The following is a 25914-nucleotide window of genomic DNA, read 5'->3' on the forward strand; positions in this document are numbered from 1 at the left end:
ATCCCGTATGGAAGATGGTCTGTCAGTTTCTCCAAGACAGGTTTATGCCTGCCAAAATGCCATCCCAGTACTTGTCCAAAGAGCTTTTCACAGCTTCCAGGATGGTGTTGAAAGGAGTTGCTATTGATTGGAGCACTTACCTCCTCACTAAAATGGATCAACATTTCGTCAAAGTCACCAGGGGTAATGTTACCAATGTCACATATGTATCATATTTGTCTGCCTTCTTAACCTATTCAGGTTTACAGCAGACTGTGCCTCCACCTCCTCCATCAAATCCAGTACCTCCTCCTCCACCTTCAGATGAGTTCGAACCTATTGACATAGAGCATGGTGATTCTCCACCTCCCCTGGTCATCCAGTGCAAATGCTTGAAGCGGGTAGTGGATAAAGCTCCTTCAGTACTTCCTTCAGTGCCCATTCCTGCTACCTCTGGCAGTGATCTCCCTGGGTATCTCACTTGTAATAACCTGTTCAGAGTGCATAGAGAAGGTTCGTTGGACATATCAGTTCCCTCACTGAACAGTCTAGTCTCGGGAGATGCAATTCCCTTCCTCTGTAAAGATATTCAGAGTTCCATTGAATTGTCAGTGACAGCCTGTGTTCAACAGCTGTACGTGTCCTTTTATGAAGAGCTCATGCAGTCTAAGGACCAGTTGCATAAGGCAACATCCGAGTTAGCTTCTGCTAAGGATACCCTAGCAGATTTGTTTAAGCAGATGGAACAACAAACCCACTTGGTTGCCACCCAGAGAGATGAGATCTCTTCTTTGAAGATCCAGTTACTAGAGGCTCAATCAGAGGTTACTAGCCTTTCAGAGGAGAAGGAGAGGATGTCCAGAGAAGCGCAGGAGTTCCAAACTCTCTTAGATGACAAACTTTCAGCCTTACAGATTGCTAATGACACAGTGGAATCCCAAGCCTCCCAAATCAAGCAGTTGAAAGATCAACTGGCAAAGTCACGGTCTGTTCCTCCAAGCCCTAATGTTCCCTTGATTCCTTCTCTTTCACAGCAGGACTTGGTTGCTCTTCAGAGACAGGCTACCTTGTGCCCTCTATTCCAAGATAAAGTGGAAAGATTGCAGTCCAGAATGGACTTGTTATGGTCTACATTTGAGCAGTTTCAGGAATATGTTCCACCAGACCATTCTTTCTTTGTCCACTACCAATTACAGAAGTTGGCCTTCTATATGAAGCTTTCCACGATGGATTTACCTCTTCCAGAGGATGGATGGAGTGGGGCTTGGTCTGCTGAGTTGCTGACAGAGGTGGTGAGGATGGTGTTTGAAGATTCTGTCACGACAGATACCATGTTGATATCCTACATGTATCTACGAGGAGACTTGTTAATTCCAAATGAGGTGGATATGGCATGGTATGTGGGGGATGTGGTTCTACAAGCTGTTTTGTATGTCAACCATTTGGAGTTGCGCATAGCTGACATGTTTCAGAGTTACTCCTCCAAAGTGGCTGATTGTCATGATAATTCTTGGCATACCATGATTGATTCTGTGGTCCTGAATCAAAGACAAAACACAGCTCCTACCTATGCCCAGAGTACTAATCAACTGAGGATGGATCTCTTAGCCTATCTTTCAAAACATACTCTGTTTGATTCTACCTTCTTTGATGCCTATCATAGAAGATCTCTCTTAGGACCTTCTGTTCCTACCCTTTTATATTACCAACAAATGGCTCACCGATATGATGTATATCATTCCCTTTGTCAATCTAATTCCACCACTATTTTACCCCTTCTTTTCCAACCTTCCTCTTTCCCTCAAATTCCCATTTTTACATACTGTTTCTTTATTGAGGATAGAGTATTTTCCCCTTCTCCACCATGTCCTTCTCCATCCATTCATGTACCTTCCACATTTCCTATTTATCAGTTAACACCCTTCCTTAGTGATTCCCTACAAATTTCTGCCACTCCTTCTTTAAACTTTTCTTCCTTTTATGATTTTGCCTATCCCTCCCTTCATCCACTTTTCCTTATTCCACTTCCCTCTCCTAACACTTCTATATCTCAACCACCTCAGTTGGTTAGTGACTATGACGGGTTTGATCATCAGATTTCTAGAAGAAGGGGATGGAGTTCGAATGATTCCCTTACAAGGCCTCAGATCAATTGGCCAGTAATTCCAAGAGAATGGACAGCTGCCAGTCAAGCTTATCAGAACTATGTTCATTTTGCTCAGCAGTATTTACAGTCTGCAGATCCTTCAGTGAGATTAACTGCTCACTTTGCTTGGTACCTGGCGTATATGCATAGGCACTCTCATAATGATTCCAAGCCTATTCCAAAGTTGTGCATGAATGTCAATGTGAGCATTGATTCCCAGCAGCTGGATATATTGTATTTTCATGCCCTTTGTTTGCCTAGCAGATACCTGGTCCTGTTGGAAAGGATGTGCTGTCTTCAGTTTTTTCAAAATCCTCCCAAAACATTTGTAGATGAATCCTTGTCTATGGATCGTTTCCGACAACATCAATCTTTTAAGAGGGATCATCTTCATTGATACCTTTCCAATGTATGGTGGATGTTTTTTAATTAAAATCTCTCTTTTTGGAGGAGCCATTCAGATGATTGTGTTGTGTGTAGTGTTTGTGTTGTGAGTTCATTTATGTAAAAAGAACGTGGTGGTTTCCTATTGGATTGGATTTCGTGCGAGCTACATTTTGGAGAATTGTGGTGATGGGGTCGTGGTTGTAGAGTTGAAGCTGATGCAGAAGAAGAAGAAGAAAACTCTTATATCATTTATAAAATTGTTGTGATTTTTAGTTCGATAAGAAGTGTTAATGTATAAAGGGTTTTCCTTTCGTTGTATTTTTATATCAGATACAGGTGATAAGTTGGGGTCGTGGTGTGGTGGATTGTTTTTGAAGCGATATTCAAGATTAAAGTTGAGCTTTTATCTGAACTTGTATTCCCTTTTTCCTGGGTCGCGAGGACGCTTCCTTATTAAGTGTGGGGATATGTTGAGTGTTGAAATGACTTGTTTTTTGGCTAATTTTTGTTGTTTTTGAGAGCTGAATGGTTGATTTATGAGATGATTGATTAGTTTGGAAGTGGTTTGAGAGTGTTTTGGATTATATTGATTGTGTTTTGGAAGTTTATGATGTTTATCAGTGGTTCTGTGATGTTCTGATAGGTTCTGATTGGTTCTGTATAGCTTCTGTTTTGTTCTGTTTTGTTCTGATTGTCTTCTGTAAGGAGGGATGGAGTATTGATTTATGAAGATTGAGATCTTGTGAAAGTTTATTGAATAGTTTTTTAGAGTTTGGAATGGTTTGAGTATGAGTTAAGTGGTTTTGATGACCTTCTGTAACCTTTTGTAGGTCTTCTGTAGAGCCTCTGTTTCTGTTCTATTCTGTTCTGTTCTGTACTGTAGCTGTTCTGGTACTATTCTGTAGACTATTCTGTATGCTTCTGTATGTGTTCTATTGGATGAGAGTGTAGCTTGGGAAAGTTTTCTAGCCTTGAAAAGAGGTGAATACAAGTGCAAAAGAGCTGAAAGAAGTGAAAGAAGTAGCTGCTGAAGACTCAAGTGAAGACTGGAGTAAAGTGACAGTAGTGAGCTATGAAAGGACACTGTAGTGGCTCTGGTGACTCTTCATATCAGACATACCTCTTGGGAGGGGTATCCACGACCTAAGAAGGATTATTGAGAGTGATTTTTGAGAGATTGTAGTGAGGATATGATGTATTATTGATGGAGAGAGAGAGAGAGAGCCAGAGATAGCCAATTCTACTAAAACAGAGTGATTGTATATGAGAGATTGAGAGAGAAGACTATGAAGATATTGAAGATGAATATTATGTGATGTATTTCCATTCAAAGATTGTGTATTCCTTTGCTTTCTTTGTTCTATTGATGGATTTTGTGAAGATATTGAAGAATATGGTTGATTCTATCAAATCTGTGGGAGATCTACATGATGCTGTATGAAGATTTGTTATGCCTGGTGTTCTTTTCTTCATTGTGATCATATGAAACATAATAAACAAGCTTGTTGATGTTACAAGATAGATTTTCTTGCAAGAGAATTCCTTTTTCCTTGGTGTTCCTCTTGGGGCTCCACTTTTGGAAAGGATGAATCTAAGTTCAAAAGAGTTAAAACAAATGGAAGAAGCAGCTGCTAAAGATTGAAGAGAAGACTGAAGTGACAGTGACAATAGTGAGCTATGAAGAGACACTGTAGTGGCTTTGGTGCCCTTTCATACCTCCCATACCTCTTAGGAGGTGCATGCATGACCTAAGAGGGATTATTAAGTGTCATTATTGAGTATTGTAGTGAGGAGATGATGTATTATTGAGAGAGAGAGAGAGAGAGAGAGAGAGAGAGAGAGAGAGAGAGAGAGAGAGAGAGAGAGAGAGCCAATTCTATCAAAACAGTGTATCTTTCTATGTGAGATTGAGAGAGAAAACTATGAAGACATTGAAGATGAATACTATGTGATTGATTTGCATTTAAAAATGGTGTATTTTTTTATGTTCCTTGTTCTATTGATGGGATTTGTGAAGATGTTGAAGATTATGGTTGATTCTATCAAATCTGTGGGAGATATCTACTATGATGCTACATGAACATTTGATGTTTTCTTTGTTTTGGCCATCAAAAGAATGAAATAAAAGCTTGTTGATGTTACAAGATAGATTTTCTTGCAGTAGAATCCCCTTTTCCTTGGTGTCTCTCTTGGGGCTCCATGTTTTTGATGCGCAGCCGGGGAAACCTGCCATCGACAAGCATTAGAAGAGGCTGAAAATGAAGGAAATGGCATTGCCAAGAAGAGGAGAATTCAATGGATGCTTGAAAGTTCGTTCTTCCATTGAAGAGTTGGAGATTCTTATTGCCAAAACCACTTTCCACAAGAATTTCACCCCACAATGGCGGAAACATATTACCATCATGATGCAAGCTCTATGCGGTGGACTATTTCCTCTTCCTGTTGAAGCAACAGAAACTTGCATCTTGGTGGCAAATTGTTTGGAAACAAATGGAAGAGCAGAAGCAGAGAGAATGACTATCTATGGAATATTTGGTATTCATTGAGAAGTTTCCAGACATCATTAAGTGAGAGATCGTGAAGAAGCTTCAGGAGTCGTAGTTTGTGGAGGTTCACAAAAACAAGAAGTAAAAGGGTTGGAATTTGTTCGTGGATATCAATAGTAAGATACGTGGGATGCTTGGTGCATTGACAATCTTCTGTTTGTCCAATTAGCAACCCATTGGAAGTTGGTAGACAGAGTGTTTTTCACAACATACACTGTTGAAACCTTCAGAAGCCGGCATTATTATAACGATGGCACAACAATGATCCTAAGAAGAATGAGTTTTGATACTTTCAGTGGCTTGAAAGCCGAATTGAGAGATGTTGAAAAGAAGGAAGTAGAAGAGATGTTGGCCAGAGAATCCCTCAAAGACTGAAGCCCCTCTCTGATTCTATTCTGTTGAGTACTGAACAACTGGTTGGAGCCAAGCCCCTGATGAATGACGCAATCAAGAGGCAAGCGTTAGAACGAGTCCAGAGAATGAAGGCTGGGAACAAGCTCACAAAAGCCTCCTTTGACGCCTTAAAAGCACTCTTTACAGAAGTCCCCATGGCAACTCAAGGTTCCCTTCCTAGTCAGATTCGTCCTGGAAATATTGATGATAGGCCAACAAATGTAGTCCCATTGCCAATTTTTAAGGGAGAGTACAATGAAGACCCTGATCTTCATGTAGCAGAATTTATGGTAGCATGTGTGGCTAACAATGCCAGAACCCTTGAGCATTAGTTAGCGATATTCCCTACCACTTTCAAAGGCGTGACGTTTCAGTGGTATGAGAGACAAGCAACAGGAACTTTTGGCACATGGGATAACTTGAAGTTGGCCTTTCTCACTAAATTCAGGCGTGAAGGTTTTGAAGTGCGGATGCGAGAGGAGTTCATGAACTTAAGTCAATCCTCTGGAGAAAGAGTAGAAGCTTATGTCTCGTGAATGGAATCCATCTTGAAGAGATGATGATCTTGGTTATACACAACTAGACCTTGGAGAGCCCATGTTCCAGTTTCCTCTCCTCCTCAAGGTCTGCCATGATATCCTCTACAGGTCTACCTCGGTGTTCTAGCCGGGTTTGAGCATCATATTTATTCATCAAGTGTTGGATGGCCTTAGGAAAATCGCCTAGATCCAGTTCTTCGTTGCTTCTACGGCTTGACCTACCCTCTTCCATGTCCAAAGCTTCATGTTCTGCCAAGTTTTTGATCAAGTTGATAAAGCTGGGTAGATCCATGTCCAGGATAACGTCTATCCTCGTTGCCTTGGCCTATTAGTTGTGTTCTTTGCTTGGGCCTACCTTTGGGGATTCGATCACCCGTCTATGTCTTTGGGTTTTCTCTTACTGGTGGGTTCCTTCAAGTTCTTAAATCTAGGTGAGTTCCTTGTTAATTACAACCAGTCCTCAACTTACCCTCACTTTGTGAGTGTGTGCGTGTGTGTGTTCTTTTCTGTGCACTATGCGAAATCAGGCTTTTAGCTCTCTTCAAGTGTGCTTTGAGTGCTGGAAATTCGAGTGAGTGAGAAAACAAAGTGGATGTAGCTCTAGCGCTCTTGTCAACGAGTTGGCTAGGTTCCTAGCTGTTCTCGTTAGCTTCTCGGGTTTATTTTCTACACTATCCCATTCGACTCATTTAGGGTCGAGTTGGGGTCTCCAATCAGCCCACAACTCCAGACACCCTTCCAAACTGTTCAGCCACAATTTCTAGGTCCGTAACTACTTGTGAGACAATCGGTGGGTTCTTCTAGCCTACTCAGTAACAACAGATATATTGCAACATCAAGTAGCATGGTGCCTTGTTTGAGTCTACTGGCAATATGTAGCTCCTCCTCAGTGAGAATTTTATCAATCAAAGAGTTCTCTTGACTAGTTCAAGCTAAGTTTATACCCCGAACGATAGTCAGTACTTGAAAGGAAGTTGGCACCACATAGGTCGGGTCTCTTTGAGACCACCATTGGGATAGTCGCTCCTCTGAGACTCTCCAAGTTTCGACCATTATATCACAGTTTTCAAACTAGCATTTTTCAAATTGACTTTGACTCTCTGATTGTCTTTCTAGCTGCTCTATCTCTAAGAGATTTGGTTGGCAAAGCGCTTTGTTGTACATGAATTGCATGTGTTCATGTAGGAGCTTGTCATTGTGCTCGTGCTCTTCCCAGGATAGCGGATACAATAAATATTCCTCAACCTACTCCCTAGGGAATGTGCCCATGTTCGCAAGGATGTAGGCGTGTGCAAATAATTTGAGTTTAGCATCCAACTCGGTCAAGCACTCTATGACACTACTATGTTCGATGAGGGCTTGCTTGGTTGCTATCTCATGCAAGGTTCTAGGAGTTTCCCTAGGCTTTAGCATAGCTGAGGGCTCAAGCCTAGATGAGTAAGATTGGTCAATGCTAGGATTGCTCATGTCCTCGAGGTTTTCATGTTTCTCTTGAGGCTTTGCTGCTATTGTGTCATGGTTCTCCTTGGATGTTATTGGTATAGTTTTGTCAACTTGTTGTGACAACATTGATTGATTGGTCAATGTAAGTTCTGTTGCTGGTGGATTGAGCATTGCAAGCAACCATTGATGGTAATGGTTTCTTTGATTTATCAGAACACATGAATGTGTCTGAGGTTTCACCGCCATTAGGAGAGATGGCAATGGATTCATTCATGGGTGGACTCCATGCTTTATTCCTCATCTCTTTAGCGTTATTAGTCTCAATCTTCTTGGGTCTACAGCCACTTTCAACTGCCATTGTTTCTATTATTTTCTCCTCTTTTTCTTGGGCAATTGAGGTGTATCCTTTAAAGACTCAAGACTCTGAGTCTTGTTGATGTGCTTGGTTGGGCCTTATCATTCTCTTTTTCTTGTGTGTCCTCATGGGACATAGTCATGGTCTACTGAATAGCCTCGCTAGGTTGTGAGGGTACAACTGCCTCTCTTTTTGGGGAGTCTAGCTCTTCAACTAATTCCCCTCCGTTTAGCCCCTCATCCAATTGTATTGGCAATTGCTACTAGTTGGTCAAGTCTCTTGTCCTTACCTATTGGAACATGCCTCCATTACTTCTTATTAGAGCAGGTGTTGTGTTTAGAGCTATTTTTCTCTTGCTCTAGAGGTTCGGGTGACTCTAGTGTAGAACCAAGAGATGGTTAAGGATTCCTGTCATGTCCCATTTTTGTGTGTCTGATTCCCAGGTAGTCCAATTTTGAGCATTTCGATCATTAGAGAGTTTGAATCAGACGAGTCCCATGTGTCTGATCGGATGGGTTTTTAGGGTATCCGAGTTTGAAAATCGGACCATCCAAGTCCGATTCTAGGAATTCAATTTTTGGATTCCGATTCTAGGAATTAGACCATCCAAGTTTGATTTTGGGCTCTAGTAACAGTGTTCAATTCTTGCAGACGAGTTTCCAAGGATGACGAAAATCAACTCGATTTTGATTATTTTGGTTATGAGGGGTCACACAAACTTTCAAAATGTAAGAATAGACCCTAATGAAGGATTGTATATACCTGGAATAGTAAATAAAATCCAAAATACAAATCAACAAATAAATCAAATCCTCTTGCCCTGTTATGACAGTAGAAACCCTAATGCTTGTTTTCCTTTCTTTTCTTTGTTTTTTCCTACCCTAATGCATCCAAATCACAAAGCAAACACCTATACTAATCCAACCTACTTTTTCAAATCCAAAAAACCAAAAACTTACTTGCTAAGAAGATTGAATACCTCTTCCAACTCCCTTGCTTCCTACCTATCTACCTCAAGCACCGGTTGTTCGGGGAAAACCTTACCTCAATGCTCGATTCGGAGCACACAAGCACTCAAGGCTTGAATCCGTTGGTCCTGGAAATAGAACCAAAATGTAGAGACTCAACCACCAAGACCCATGGACCACTTATTGTTTAAGCATTTCAAGCCGAGCACTAATGGTTGTCTCTCACATAGCTGACATGCTATCTCTCTCTATGAGTGTAGTGAGCTTACCTCCATGCCCAATCGAGTTGCCTCCTCTCCCGAGCACTCCGATAGCTCTAAGATCCAAGTGCAAGCTTCAAATGAGCTCAATCCTCAAGCTCCGTGCTCCAAGCTCCATTGCTGCGAGCAAGAGAAGAGAAGAGAAGAAGAGAGGAAAGATGGAGAGCTTCTCTCCACTACGGTCCCTCACCCTCACACACTCACTCCCTGACACTGTCACACTCCCTCTCTTAAGCACAAGCTCGAGCAAGTAAGAACAAGAATAAGAATAAGAATAAGAGGAGAGCTACATTTGGCCACACACAAGAATGAGCTACTCATTCACTTTTCAACTTTATATACAAAATCCTAACCCTATTTCCCTTGGGCGGTCGTCCCTTTTTGGTTTGAGCTTGGCCCCCATTCCTCCAACCCTTCTCCTTCTCTTCACTATTGGCATGGCCTCAACTCGTGCCTCTAACCATTTACAATTTGCATGGGTGAGAGCTCGGTGCTCTTTTACAAAATAAATCATGGTGCGCCTTGTGCTCTTTTACAAAATATTGACTTGCGCTTTTTCTTGTGCGCCTCTCTCCTTGATTTAGGACTTTTTTGCACTTCTTGTGTTTCTAGATTTTTCTTGGCACGCCTCTGTCTTCCGTTTCACTTTTGCCTTAGCCTTATCTTGTGCTTTAGATTTTTTGAATTTTCCACCTTGTTCATCTGAGGGTTAACATTACTTAGTACATACATGGAAAACTAGATTCTTTGCAACTACTGATGCAGTCTCTGATTGTTAATGAAGATAGTGGTCTTAGCCACTAGCTCTGTGAGGTTTTGGATTTTCTAGTATCTCATATGATGGTTTCTTCATATCTCTATCTTGAGATCGTATCTTACTTGCTCCTTGTGAAGGGTAGTAGGGTTTACTTACTTTCTCCCAAACAACCTTCCATCCTGCTTCTACCATTACAAAGAACCTAAACATAGCACATGTTGGTAAGATGATTTCATCAATGAGACAAAAATTGTTCTATTGAAGCAACAAAGGTGGACCTTGGATCCTATTTAGTTTTGGGTTTGGCAAATCTATCAATGTCTAGTGGATCCCTCCCTATAATTGAATGAGTGCACTTCTTTCTAGGATAGTAGAGTTTGAACTATGGATTTGCTGATTCATTAGTGTGAATTTTTTTGATAAGATGTACTGAGATGTACTTAAACACTTATTTATATACAAAGTAATATGGAATAATGCTATTCCTAAAGGAATTAGTTGTAAAAGTGAGAGTTATATTTAAGTGTTGCATAGTGATCCATGCCAGATAAACATATGCTGACACAAGTGATGTAGGTTAGGATATTGGTTAGGAATTATCATAAGCCCATCCTACTCGCTATGTGCGGCTCTTCTTCACTTAAGATTTGGTCTAGATATGGGTGGATCATTAGATTGTGTTCAAGGAGTCGACAATCCTAAGTCAAAGCAAGTACTCGAAATCACATAGGGGTGACATAAATTGGATTATATACATTTGACTTGATATCACAATTTTGTTTAGCATTGGTAATTATTTGATAGTGGATTTTTCCCATTATGTGTGTAGAGCGCACCATTTTTGCAAGAGGATGGACTTGGATTTTGCTAGATGATCTAGATTGTTTAGTGTTGTTTCTACACAATTGCATTGAAGGAGGTGATTAATTGGCCCTTGATAGCATTTTCTCGTGATATTTGAGTAACAATTAGCTCTTCAAAAATCATTAGATGTTTAGTGAATATGAATTCAAACTCTTCCCACGAGCAAGGTAGAGACTTAAAGGCCTTGTATTCTCATCCAAGTCTCCAGACTATACCCAATCTCTCAAAGTTGTGTGAGTGAGTAAGGTGAAGGTGTTGTTGATATGTATAATGCATGTGATTAGATCATCATGTATATCGATAGCTATATCAACAACATGTTCTAAGATGGAAGGGCACTTAAAAAAGGGATCTAGGCCTGAAGTTGGATCTGTTTTTGTAGGATAGGTGTAGTTGATAGGTTAACTAATTTGGATAGGGCATTTGGGTGAACTTTAACTTGTGTAGTCTTGGGATTAGATGAGATTTTTGTTTGTGACTAGTATTGTTTCCCTTTGGTGGCAGTTGTGGAAGAAAGATTGACATGTCTTGATTGTGCCTTATGGCTAGTTTCACTTTAAGAAGTGTCCAAGGATTTGGAGATTGTGAGGTAGCTGGAAGTCACAAGGGACTCTTCTTCTTTCTTTGTGTTGCTCATAGCCTTGGAAATTTTTTTAAATTGAAGCTTTGATCATTCTCTTGTGACTAACATGTTTGATGAGCATTCTTGCTAGAGTTCCACTACAATCGAGGCAATTAGTAGAGGCATTGCAAGTAGGTGTTTTCTTTTCGTATATCAACACAAATTTAGCATTCTAGGTCTGGTGTTGTGTAGCCCATTTTCTTGATTGTTTTCATGGCTTGGTGATGTTTGGGGTTGTAATTGAGACAAGTCAGTTTTTGTAAGCAATGTTACCTTTGTAGCTTTGGTGGGGACACATGGTTGTGAAGGCTTCAATAGCCAAATCCATGAATTCAACAAGATTACCCTTACTAAAAGTTGTGATTATCCTCACGTTTGAGAGTGTTAGATGTATTCGTTGCGTTGTGTAATCAACCTCACATTTTGTTGCTCGCTTGAAAGCTCTATGAAGAAGTATTTACTTTCCTACATTCTCATGTTTTGGGAGTACATGGAATAAGGTAGGTAGGCTTTCAATTTTGATAACTATGAGGATTTTGCACTTTCCTAGGAGAGAATATGGTTTTCTCCCATAGGGGTCAATCATTGCATTGGTCGACGTGAGCTCTGGTTGGCTTATTTTAGCCCATGCCTTGTGGGTCAAAATATTTAAGTCCACTCCCTCATCGATAAGAGAATCAACAACATGTTCTCTTTTTGCTGTAAGTTTGACCCTAAGATAGGCAGGAGGTATTATCTCATCAAGAATCAACATGTTCTTTTTTTGCTATAAGTTTGACCCTAAGATAGGCAAGAGGTATTATCTCATCATCTTTTGGGTCTAGGTCTATAACCCCAACCTTTCGAATGCGAATCTGTAGACTCCTAGCTACACTGCTAGATGCGGATTTCATATTAGAATTATGGCTCTTTTGTGCAATACTACTCTTATTGCATTCAAGGTCAAGGTTGTTGAGGTGATCCATCTTCATATTGGTCTTCTGATGGTGTTGTATTCTATTTAAACTGAGTGCAATCTAAATATAGTGTGCAAGTGTTCTAGCGTGGCCTAGTTGCCCTTGATGACTAGCATGGCCAGTTTGAGTGCTATTGTCTCTATTTTTCTTTTGTTTAGGTGTGGGTTTCCCTTGCTTCCAATTTTGGGATATATTAAGTTATTGAGATCTATTGCTTGGGTTCAATCACTTCTCTAGTTTGTCCCCTTTTGACAATGTTTAGTGGCTTATTAGTTTCTCTTTTGTATATGTTCATTGCAATGTGGTTCCCTATTTCCTTACCATTATTCTGCAATAGTGGTTCCTATGTTTCCTCATTAGTTTTGTTTCAAGTAATCACACTTTGTTTCTTGTGAGCTTGTTGGAATGATTTCTCTTATGATATATGTGGTGTCGTAGTTCTTTCCCCCTCGCTTCTTATGATAAAAGAGTACACATGTGCAATCATACTTTAGCTCCTCTTCATCAATCATGTTGAGTCATAGTTTTAGATTCCCAAGTGCACTCATGCTCAACCAAGCTTTGTATTTTTCCAATCAATATTGTGTTATGAACAAAAAAAATTTCAACACTATGTGTTGTGGTTGTTGTCCTCACTGTAATGCCAGTTATAATCCTTCCTCAAGTGTGATCCCTCGGTTCTTTGGTCATAGTCAAGTAGACTTAATGTAAATATGCCATTCCGGTCTATGGTTTTTGGATTATTTGTTAGTAGGCTTGTGATTGTTGGACTCCAATAGAATTGTCACAATAGGTCCACTATGAGTGGCATTCGCTTACAAGAGAGCCATCATGTTGAGAAAACAATTCCTATAAGCCCCTTTAGTCAAAAGTTCTCTCCAATCTCCATGAGCTTAATTACCCTTGGGTCATTGATGCCTCCAATGGCATTGCACTAGTTTGTGCATCATTCTAGGCCCAATTGTTTGTCCTCCTTAGAGCTCATCTAAGGCTATTAGTGTCTTTCCAAGGTTTCTCATTTTGCAGGGTAGTTTCTAGATACCAGATGTTGCCCCCTTGTTAAATGGCTTCTTTTATGAGGTTGTAATTGTTGATCCCTTGGATTTCCACCAAGAGTGGTTGCTTGCACGACAAACTTTTCCTTCCACATCTTAATTGCAAGCCCAATGCCTTAAGTGCACATGATACTGAAATGTTCAAATCTCCAGTTGGGGTGTGTGAACACCACCACTGCCCTAAATACAATCCTTGATTCTTTACTCACTCAAGTTGCTATTAGGGCTTCATAGGTCTTACAATTCATGGTACCTCTTTTGTTGCCCTTAAATTTGGTGACGATGGGTCATCCTAACACACCTTTAAAGCTTTTGTATGGCTTGCACAATTTTATTTTGACTTACTAGATTCGTAGTGCCATGGTTCTTAGGGTCCTCTTTAACACATAAGAGACTTGTGGGTCTAGTTGGATTATAACATCTTTTACCACTGGTTTCTCTGCAGGTTCTATCCTCTTTAGATCATTGGATTCAATAGATAGGTTTCTATTGTGTATTCTAGATGCTTCTTTATACCTTAGGTACAATGTGTTTTGCCATGTCAAGTTGCCTTGGATTCCTTAGGTGATGCTTACTCAGCCCTTAGAAGACCTGCCAGCCTAGGGTTCATTGTAGCCTCTTGAGAGTCTTGTGTATGTTAGTTAGTTTTGCATCCATGTCTTCAATGACTTGTGATCCTTGGTTGGATCTTTTGAATACTCACTATGGGGCCTAGGTGCATTCAGTTTCACTCACGGTGATTTTCACAAAGACCATAGTCTAAGATGTTGAGGTGTTATGTGTGGTGACAACCAAGTTCCATATGTAGAGGATTCTTGTTTTGACTTTCAATCAGAATTAAGCCCCTTGAAAGTAAGGTATTGTGATTGTTGGCTCAAATAATTGGGTACCCTTGAAACAACAATTTGGTAACTAGAGAAAGTTGATGTGATGGTATTATGCTGACAACTTAAGATTTGTTAGTGCCTTGATCGCAACATCTCTTTCCAAGCTTGAACAAGTCATGGCACTCCTAGGAGTTTGAGGTGTTCCACTACATGAGTAGCAACTCTTCACAAGGAGAAAGGGATCTTGTAGCAATGAGATGCCCCTTAGGGTAACTTGTTAGGTGTTCCCACTACTAACTCATTGAGGGCTTCCATGCAAGGATACATGGCTCTTTTAGGGCAAAGCTTAAAGCTCAACAAGGTGCTCTTATGGTGCTAGTATGATGGGATTTTATAGTGCAACCCCTTCCAAATGGCATGGGGTCAAGAACCTTAGTAAATGTAGGTAAGATGATACAAAAATCCTCAAGGTATGCCATAAGTAATATCCTAAGTGATTGATAATCAAGCAACATTAGTTATTTATCTTGGTAAGATTGAAGTTTGATGTGCTTGGCTCTATTCAAGTTATTCATGTGATGCAATAAGAAGTTATGCTAGTGCATGGGGGCCTCCTGATTGTGGTTCCAAGGTGTGAATGTTTGATGTTGTGATGCCTTGTTGAATACCTGTGATGGCTTAGAGAATGTCACCCAAAAATTATCCAAAAGTCTTTATCTACAATAGCACTAGTTATTAAGATAGAATCTTGCATGTCAAATTTTGGCACACAGTACACCCATCTTCAAGGCATTTGTAAGATGCCCGCCTATCGGTTCTCCAGGCACGCTTTTAGCAGTCTATCGAGAAATGATTCTAAGCGTCGCTGCTCAACACTCCCATGGAATGTTCCGGGGTTTGTCACCTAGGGTTTCTCGAATCCGCCTCACGCAATGGAACATTCACAGTCGGACCCACTAGGATCGACATGAAATCTAGGCTCCTAGTGGCCAAGGTCTCTTGACAGCATTCTAGCGTCGGGTCTTGGACATCCTACTTTACGCAGAGATACCCAAGCCAAAGCTAACCATACCGCACTTGGTTCAAGGAGAATAGGAAATGAGAGGGATGCGTTACTCCACCTCTCTGCCTATAGGGCATAGTCCCATTCAGGTCCCCTAAAACGGTGTGGATTGGGGTTCCATCCTAACAATCTCTAAGGTCAAAGACAATGAAACCTTGTGAGAAGCCTCCCAGTTCTCCAGGACCACCCTGCCGTAGGACAGACCGGTCGGGGGTTCCATCCACCTACTTCCCTCAATAGCATTAGTTTTCTAATTAGGTCCTACCACATTTATGTGCGACATTTAAAATCAACTTCATTAATTAAACCTTTTAGCGAACATGGTTCATTCGTGTAATTTATAGCACAAACACGAAAATAGAGAAAGAAATCCTTTGACAAACAAGTTCAAACAAGTTTCTTCACTTATCTTCAAGTTAATCTTTGTCTCCCGCCCATATAGGAGAAATTATGTATCCCTTCTGTCCAGTAGAAGTATCCCTTCTGCCCTGCAGAAGTAACTAGTCCAAATCACATGGCACCACAAATTCCATATCTTTTCGACACACAAGATACACAGAATTCCACGAGGGTATTCTACCCACAAAGATTCCACCCTTGTTACTAGTATTTGGGTTCCAAGATCCCATCCTAGGTCATGAAAGGGCTCGTCAGATTCTGGAAACATTGCAGGATTTACAGCCAGAGCCACCTCTGGCACCCACATTTTCTACTGTCGAGACTATCCCTACTGACAGACCTTTCTCCTACAGAGCCGGTCCAAGCCTCTCGTAGCGATAATCATGACCCCCTTGGAGTAGGGTCTCGTTGCTAGATTGGGGGTAGCCTAGCGTGATCCTTCCTTTTATTCTGTTTGTCCATAATTTCAATCATAGATCTAGATTTGCTAAATGTGTGTGTTTACCCACCACAAAGTTTATGTGCTCTCAACAAGTCTTCTCATTTGACATGAATACTATTTGTTTGATTTGTAGCATTATCTCTTCTTCTTCTCTCTCACTTTTAAATCTACTCAAACCTCATGATGTGAGAATATCCTCATGGTCATGATGACCATGTGGCTAATGAATTGTATGATGATTAAAAAATGTAGCTAAGTCTAGTTAATTGTTGGCTTGAGGTTGACTAGATGTGGTCGGGTGGTTGTGCGGATGAGGTGATGGCCAATGAGATGACCAAGTAAGTTGACATAGTTTTCATCAATTTCCCCATTTATGATCATGGCCCATTTCTTATCACTTGGTTGGCCTAACCTAGAGCACAATCTGCACACAAAGTTCAATCCTTAAAAAACGATTTAGCCCATCATGTCACCAAAATAGCGCTTTAGGATTTGAATGAGTCCATCATCATGTCGAGGGTGGTGGGTCAATCCAAGAGGCACCTATAAGGTAAATTCAAGAATTCGGCCAATTAGGGGGAGGTCCCTAGTGAAGGATGAAATGTGAGTGAGGGGCCGAGTTGGCCAATGAAGTGGATGAGTTGGAAAAGTGGGACAACTAAATGCTTGAGCTGGTGGCCAATTAGTAGGGAGTGATGGTGATCGAGAAGGTGGTGGAACAACTGAATTATGAAGTTCGAATGATGGTAGAGTGGTAGCCAAAATTGACTGCCTTGATGAACAAGCCGAGGGGAAGGAAAAAATGTGGCCGAACAACCATGGTTGATTGCCTTTTGTAAGGCTTAACAAACAACCCATTTGATAGTTGACTGGCCAAGATAAATGAATTTTTAAAAGAAAGCAAGGCCTTAAAACAGGCATCCCTCCCAATGAGGCACCTTGAGTAAGTCATATTGGTCATTTGTTAATGGTTAGGCCTTAATCAAGCTATGTTAAGCCTTTACTATCAAGGCCGATAATGCTAGGTCTAATGGCTTTGACTATGGCCATAAGGGGCCAACACGACCATGCTTGAAAAGATAAATAAAGATCAATCCACAAAAATGATCGGCCTAATATTTAGAGATAGGCCTAGGTCTCTCTCTCTCTCTCTCTCTCTCTCTCTCTCTCTCTCTCTCTCTCTCTCTCTCTCTCTCTCTCTCTCTCTCTCTCTCTCTCTCTCTCTCTCTCTCTCTCGTCTGGTTCTTTTGATTCTGCAACAATCTTGATGGGACTGGCTCTTGCTCTGGTGCGGATGCATGTGTCAACTTTGGACTCTGGTACAAACAGGTCGATCCGATATCCGAATACCACTTGCCCAAAACCACGAAAGCAAAAACCACCCATATAAGGAAATATCAAAAGCAAAGACCCAGCAACGTGAGAGGCTATAGATCCCTATCACGCCCTTGCTTTCTCAAACACCTTGCTTCGAATTTGCAAGTAGACGTGTTGCCCATCCCATAGGGTATTCTAAGAGGCTTGAAGAGTTTTAAAAAATATTTAATTTTTTTTTTCTCCTAACACTTTGTTAACTCGCGAGGCTTGAAGAGTTTGTTATTAAAAAAAAAGAAAAAAGATTTTCTCCTAACACTTTGTTAACTCACTAATCTACTCCAAATCTAAAGTTTTAACCCAAAATAATCTGATCTCTCCTACTCCATATACTATCCCACACCCATTTCAAGATCTACTAGTTTTAGAGTCTTTGATCCTATTCCATTTTAGAATGGTGCTTCTAATCCAATGCATGATGAAGAGAATGTTTGCCTTCACATCTGATTTTGTTCGTGTCACGATGGAACCAAAATGTTGAAGCTTTTTTCATAAGTTCAACCACTGGACTTTATAAAGCACTTATTGTTTCAAGTGCTTCATCTGATTTGGCAATGATTGCCTTTCACATAGCGTACACATCCTCCAAACTCATCTATGTATCCATTCTTCTCCCAAACCACACAAAAGTAAGAAAGAACAAATTGACAAGGGTGTAGTGAACTCATCGTCTTACCTTCTCCTCAACACTATGAAGCATTGGCTCAATGGTAGCTTCATGATCCCATGCGATCTTGATTTGCAACCTCTACTCATAGTTCCCATTCTGATCCATAAGCATATGATTTATAGAGGAAATGCGAACAAGAAAAAAGACACTTGATCCCTTCTCCAATCCACCTCTTACCCAAGAAGGGGAAGAAAAGAAGAGCACACACAAGGAAGGAGCTTCATCTCTGAAGTCCCTCACTCTCTTCCTCACTCTCACACTTACGCTTACATTCTCCCTCACTCTCAAGATGGAGCACAAGTAGATAGAATAGAAGCAATAAAAAGAAGCATGCTCTCCAATTTGCACACCACAAGAATGAGCTCATCCATTTACTTTCTGGTTTTTATACATGGGGTTTGGAGTTTGGACTTCCACTTAAGTTGGGCACCTGTCTCTCCTATTTGGCTCTTGGCCGGCCTTTCTTAGTTTATGCATACATGTTAGATTACCTCGATCGTCATGAAAGTGAATGAAAGCCAGTGCTTATGCCCTCGTCAAGCTATGGGTCTTTCTATCTAACAAAAAATATTACAACTTGCATGGGTGCTATGCTTGGTTTTCAAAATAATATTATAATTAATTGTATAATTGCAGGCTTTAACAAAATATTATATGTCTCACATCCTTTGCTTGATTTGTACTTCTATTTACTTTTTCCACCATTGCACATATTTGCCAATTCACTTTGCTCTCCTGCTACCTTCTATCCTATGGTTAACACGTGGGGTTTGTTTAAGTTTGATGATCAACAAAGAATGCAAATGGCATTTGTAGTAACTTTGGCAAAACTTTTTCACGGCAAGCACCATTGCTAAATCATCCTCTCTTAGTAGTGGAGTAGTTCATCTCACTATTCGTGAGTTGGCAAACGAGTGAAGCTCACTATTGGATAATCTAGGTTTTGCTCTCCAAGTTGGCACATATTTCTCCCATGATGAATTTTGAACCATCAATGTTCACATGGAAGGTTATGTTCTAGTATGGGACTCGTAAAATTGGAGTTGTTGTTAGATCCTTTTTCAATTATAAGTAGGTTGGCATTTCTTGATCTACTCAAAGATTATCAACTCTAGGAGGAGTAAATGAGAAAAACATCCAAAGATTTAGAAGCTAAGCAACAAAAAAATTTGCAATATCTACTTAAGAGTTTCACAAATTTTAAAAAAGGAGATTGGGTCGTGGTGTTGCTAGGTTCAAAGCAATTAGGAAAGGCCAACAAACTGATAGAAGGATCTACCAAGGTTAAGAAAGTCAACTTGGTAGGTGAAGGGGGGAAGCATCAACTCCTCATGCTCATAACTAACAACCTAACTAAGGACAAGGAGACCAACCTATTGAACCTCTTATAAGAGTTCGAATACGTGCCCACTTGGTCCATGGAGGAGTTGAAATGGATCGACCCTAGCATTGGCACCCATAAGATCCCCATGATGCCTCTCAAAGTACCTATAAAGCAATGATTGTATGTGATGAATCCAAAGCATGCACAGATTGTAAACGAAAGGATAGCTAACCTTTTGAACATTAGATTCATATATAAGATTGAACACATAAATTGGGTTTCATAGATTGTCGTCTTATTGAATAAAAACGAACAAATCAAAGTGTTTGTAAAATACAAAAATGTTAATGTGGCAACAAATAGAGACAATGATCCATTGCCCTACATTGAGTAGATGCTAGAAAGAGTTGCAGGGAGGGAGGCTTATAGCTTCCTTGATCGAATTTCAGGTTACAATCAAGTGCTCATCAAAATGACATACACAAGATAGCATTCACCACTAAGTAGTGTTTATATACATCATCATGCCCTTTGGCATAACTAACACCTTTACTATCTTTTAGTGGCTCATGTGCACAAATCTTTAAGGGCATGCTTCAAAAGTGGTTGGAAGTGTTCATGGATGACCTATGTATGCACACCAACTATGAAGAGGATTTAGAATAACTCCAATTCCTCAAGCATTGTTGAGAGTTCAGTGTCAGTCATGGGAGTACCTTGCTCATGAACTAAGGCACTTGTCACTGGTCTTCTAGCCATAGATATTTGCAAGTGTCAAGGTCCAATTGCGCTAAAGTATCTTATCATTTCCTCTATGGTTTTCCTCACCTCTTTGGCATTTGCTTTGCAGGTGCCTCTTTACATCTCATGATTATGTGTGCCTTGATGGATGAACAGTCTTGGCATTGTGATTGTTGTTGACATCACATAATACACTACACACTTGCACTTGGAGAGCAAGATAGGGGGATGCTTGCAATATAAGCATCCAAGGCTTTTGAGATTATCAACTGGCATACCAATGATTGATACGTTGGTATTAAGTTTTTGTGTGTGGCATGATATGGGAGTTAATCTATATTATTTACTCATAATAGGATACAAAATCCAGGACATGCTATCCCACAATGCTTTTAAAGACCTTTCAAATGAAGAGTCTTATACTTGTCCATGCCTCCTAGTTTGGTGATCCAAAAATTGAGCGGCTAGTGCAATTTCTATTTGGATACTCTAATTCTTCGATGCATTTGCTTTGGTAAATCGTACTAGGGAATGCAATTGATGTCAATGTAGGCTTTGCCTAGTAATGGCAATTGTACTTTTGCTCCATACCCTCCATAGAATGCATGTTGTTTGCTACCAGTGGAACCTCATATGCCACATTGCCAGCACACAAAACTAGGATTTCCTCCACTCTCTCTAGAACACATGTATTTAGAAGCAATCGACGTAAGACTCAGTGTTGCCCTCCTGAAGACATTATGTACTCAACAACACTTCTAACATAAGAGAATGGACCTATCCCCTCCTCTTCCATATCAAGTGTGATTGGGATGGTCTTATTTTTACCATGTTTGGGGGAGGGGGTTGAGGCTTTCGTAAATGATTGTTATTTTCCCAATGCTGCAAGGGCTCTAGGTGAGGCCTACTATAGGGGAAGGTTGGGACACATGCCCATTTTCTTGTTCAATTAGATAGCCTTGCAAGACCAAGGTGTTTAGAACATATACTTGGCCAGCCTTATGGTAATTGTTGCAATGGATCATAGTGGTTTGTATTTGGCTATTCACATGGATGATAGTAACAATACATTTGCCATTGCCATTGCAAATGTTTTCCTCTTTCAACATCAAGAATTGATTGTTTATATAGTGCATAATAGGTTTGGTCAAAAAACCTTGTAACATCCTTGATAAGATAGGCCACCAAAACTAAGATCAAATATTTTTTCTTACAATGGTCTCAAAATTGAAGTGACCTCATGTGATCTCATCGTGAGCTTCTTGAAGTTTGTCATGCATTAATTACACATGCATATTATCAAAATGCCATCTTATTGGAGCCTATGTCCTTATATATGTACACCATAAGGTTTGACCCTAATCAACATTGCTTCAATCGAGCCTTTCTTATAGATTTATTTAGAAATTCATTTATCAAGATTTTTTTACTATCACCATCCTAATGAGAGTGTAATATGTTCTTCAAATAGATCACTTTCTTGAATGACGTTATATAGTTGAGCATCAAAAGATCATCATTGACTTCCACAATGTTGAGAATTTAGGCAATCACACAATCACACCTAGTGTAGCCTCTTTGTATGGACTAGTTGGGCTAAGGATATGCATGTTTGTTGAATCCCATAAGCATAGTGGTGAAAAGTGCTACCTACCCAAAGGACTATAAAGCATTGTACTTTCCTATCATTTGAATGAAGTAATGTCATAGTACTTTTTTTCTTTCAGTCAAGTGCCATTGTCCACTTACACAAGATTGTGTTTATGAGTCCAAGCTTCAATCTTGGAACCTAATTCACTTATCTAATAGTCAGTTGTCATATCTATGTCTTCATGAGTCTTGTCTTTATCTTCCATCCTCCATGGCCATGCTCTATATCCATGCTTTTCAACATGGTATCAGAGCCATGGTGAGCATGGCTCAGCTCAACAAACCACTCTCTCAGCTCTACAAATCACTCTCTCACCTCCTCTTCACCTTTGGTTAGCTCATTGCCAGCTCATGAGTTCATTCCTCACTCCAACTCCACTCTTCCTTTCATGGTAGCCATAGCTAGTCTACACCTACCCTACTTGGAGCTCTCATATCTCTTCATACAAACCAATTCTCTTCAAGGTTTCTTCTAGAGATTTGTTCTCCTGCTTCTAAAGCTTCTTTGTGGCATTTCAATTGCTGACATTGGTAGTCTATAGCTCCAGCATTGCGTGAATTCAAAGTTGCTATTTAATCTGCGCAAGTTTCCGTTTGTACAATCATTATTTGTCTACGCAATGTGATCTTCCCCAAGATCATAGGGATTTTGAAGCCTATTACCCAAGCTAACTCTAGCTCAAATCTTTTCCCAAATGGTCCACTGTATGAGCTACAATCAGTGAAAAACTAGTCGGCCTACTTGCGGCCTACTTGCAAACCTGGATCACCATAGCTTAGTTTCTTCAAGTTCATAAAACACTTCAATTTCTCACTCCTTCAAGCCTATTGGAGTTCCTATCACTCTAATCTGAGCTCCTACTTAGTTTCCAACAAACATTTGGGCAAGCATCAAATCAGCAAGGAGGGAAAGATTTGTGAAGATTTGAAGGACTCAAGCAACAACAATCGAGTTCAACTAGTATCTCTTGATACTATTTACCATTTCCATTGCTTGTGTCTCTTGACACATCCAAAGTCAGCTCATTTTTTAGAAATTTTCATGCTAATTTGCTGCTATTTCAATCACTCCAGCATGGGCAAGACTCTTCAACATGTCGCTTCAAAGGAGTCAAGTTTCATACCTAGCAAACACACATAAAGGTTATCCTGATAAAGAAGGGCCTATGGGCCATCACTAATGGACAAGAGAAGAAGCCCCGAGATGCAAATCTTGCAGTTGCCTAGCAAAAAAGTGACAACAAGGCTCAAGACATCATAAAGCTTGAGTCGGATGACAACTATATCCACCATATGGATACATGTGACACATCCCATGACACTTGGAAAATATTGGATATTCCGTTTGGTGCATAGTCAAAGTCTTCAAAGTATAATGTATTAATTGATTTTTTTAGACTGGACATGAAACCTAACACACCTCTTGCAACACATCTGAATTACATGGAAAGTCTCTTAACCCAGTTTGCAGGGATCAACATTAAAATGGACGAAGATGTATGCATTGGTGTTTTGTTAAAACGTTTTCATCCAGATTATGATAATGTCTCCACTACTTTAATCAACATGCCAAATCCTAAACTTGTTGACATTCAGGCCTCTCTCTTAGAAAAAGAAAAGAATATAAAAACTAAATAAGAGCCAAGTACTTCTAAGGATGATCAAGTGTTGTATGTCACTTAAAAGTACAAAGGCAAAAAGGACCACTAGTTTGTGACTTTCGCAAAAGGACCGAACATAGTGAAAAGTTCTATCATGCCAAAAAGAGGCATCAAAAGGCATGAACTTAGTGAATTTATCTAGCTCTAAAACCCTACTCAAGCTCTTCAAGCATATGAATCATGGATGATAACTAATCTAATGCAAGCAATCAATGAATCTTCAAGCACAATATCGCTCACACAATATTGAGGGATTTTTTTTCAACTTTTTAAAGTGTTTCTTTTGGGTAGATCCTCCATTCATCACATTGGTGTGAGTTCAAGCAAATCCCAAGAGAGTGGATTCCATCCATGTACTAAAAATGGAACCAAAATGTTAGACTCTACAAGAGCTCGACAATAACCTCTTAATCCCAAAAATGAAGAAGTTAGTGTTGGGGGTAAAGGCGCCTCCGCCTAGCTGCTCATGTATTACTATGCTGATAGTACCCGTACCTGTACACTGCAGGAGGCAAGCGCCCATCATTGTCACTTCATTCTTTATTCTTTCAGTGAAATTTGAATAAAGGGAAGGCCAGTCATACATTGTGATTGTTAGAGTTTCCACAATTGGAGTCTCTCTCTCTTTCTTGCTCTTGCTCCATCTACCAAAGCTCACACCTTCGTGCTCTCTTGATCGATCCTTCTCACCTTTCAACTGGTATCAGAGCTTGGCTCTTCAAGGTCTTGAATGTGGTCGGGCATTCATTCAAATACCTACACTCTTTTCTTCACTCTTGGTAGCCATAGCCACACCTTTTGAGCTTCCCGCCAATCTCATCCTTCTCGGGCAAGAATTGGGCCTTCTTGGGAAAACTCAGGGCATTCATGTACAAGTATTGGAGCTCTCATTCCACTCTTTATTTCAATCCACAGGGTTCGAAAAATAGGTAGCCATGGCTCAACCCATGAAGGTTTGGAACTAAACTCTCTCTCTTCTATGCCTATTAAGGCCTCTTGGAAGCTTCTTTGGGAGCCATAGAAGCTCCCTAACCATCAAGTAGCACCCAGCTCCCTCAGCAACATCAAAAACGTGATTTTAGTAGGTTGCACCATTTTCTTAGCCTATAAAAAATGTGGCCTTCATCTCCAACACCTCTTCAATCCATTGGCACTACACAAAGGTCTTATTTGAGGCATAGGAGCAACCATGGCATTGACAATTGGGTTTGATATACTTCAGTCCATGGCTGTCATAATAGTCCATAGGCAGCCCCAAACAATGTTACATTAGCATTTGATGTTTATGCTTGCTTGGTACTAGCTATTGATGACATTTGGTACCCGAATCATGCCCTGATGTTATGGGAAGCTATGCATATGATATGCCATTGATTTGGTGCTAATTTTGGCCCTATTTATGCTCAGTTTGATTTTGAATTTACTGCTGTAATAGGGCAGGGCTGAAGTTATTTAACTCAGGTTATGTTATGCCTATTGGTCTCGGGTGCTTCCCGAATGCTTGTTATGACTATTTGGATGCAAATGGAGGTTGGAAAATGTCTTGGATGGTTTCGGAATGTATTTTGAGCCTCGTTTGAGCTTCGTATTGGTTGGCACTTACTTGACATTGGTCTACAATGGCATGCTTTGTGATAGAGGTGATACATATAGTCTATGCATGACCCATTGGTACATGCTTTGAAGCATATGTCAGTGATGCATGCTACCTACATTGTTTGAGCTTCTTTGCCACTTGGAGCTTCAATTGGGCTTGTACGTGGATACTTTGGAACCTATTTTGGATTTTTCTTGGCTTATCAAAGATTGACTTGGGTACATGATGTACTTGGATACTATCAGATGCTTGACCGCTTACATGCTCTTGGTGCTCTCATGATGTACGGTGTCATGATGTTATGAGGACATAGTGTGAAAAAGTATGAATGCATCATCATCCAACTTCTTTATTGATCTAGAGAGTCAATGTGATCTGAGCCATTAGTACTAGTGTGAGTTGCATGGATTATCTGAAAATACTAGATTTTTGGATAATTTTAGTCTATTTTTGATATTATTTATTGTAAAAATTCAAAAAAGTTAGAAAAAGCTTCTAGATTAAGATGGCATGCAAAAAGCTAGTGGCTTTTTCAACCAATTAGGGGATTTGGACAAGAAGGACAGATGGACGAAATGGCACACGTTGCAATCACTGTAAACAGGCTGGAAACTGCAGATTGAACTAAAAGAAGAAAAAGGAGTGATCTGGGAGATCTGTGATCAGGTGTCCTAGGGTTTTACCCCCCTTTTGGAGCCAACGGAGCCATGAGATTTGGGTTCCATGTTTTGTTCTACAAAGAAGCTCCAGGAGATCTAATGCCTAGAGATTGCTTCTAAGTAGTGCAAAGATTCCAGGTTCTTTCAATACATATTGATTCAATTCATTGTGATTTGTCTTTGTAGTGTTTACCACTTGGGTATTCTCTTTCATCTCCTATCTCTACTTCCTTCTAC

This window comes from Lygodium microphyllum, chromosome 23 (genome assembly GCF_053477565.2).
Source record: "Lygodium microphyllum isolate KBCC chromosome 23, Lygodium_microphyllum_v1.1.10, whole genome shotgun sequence".
Taxonomy (NCBI): domain Eukaryota; kingdom Viridiplantae; phylum Streptophyta; class Polypodiopsida; order Schizaeales; family Lygodiaceae; genus Lygodium; species Lygodium microphyllum.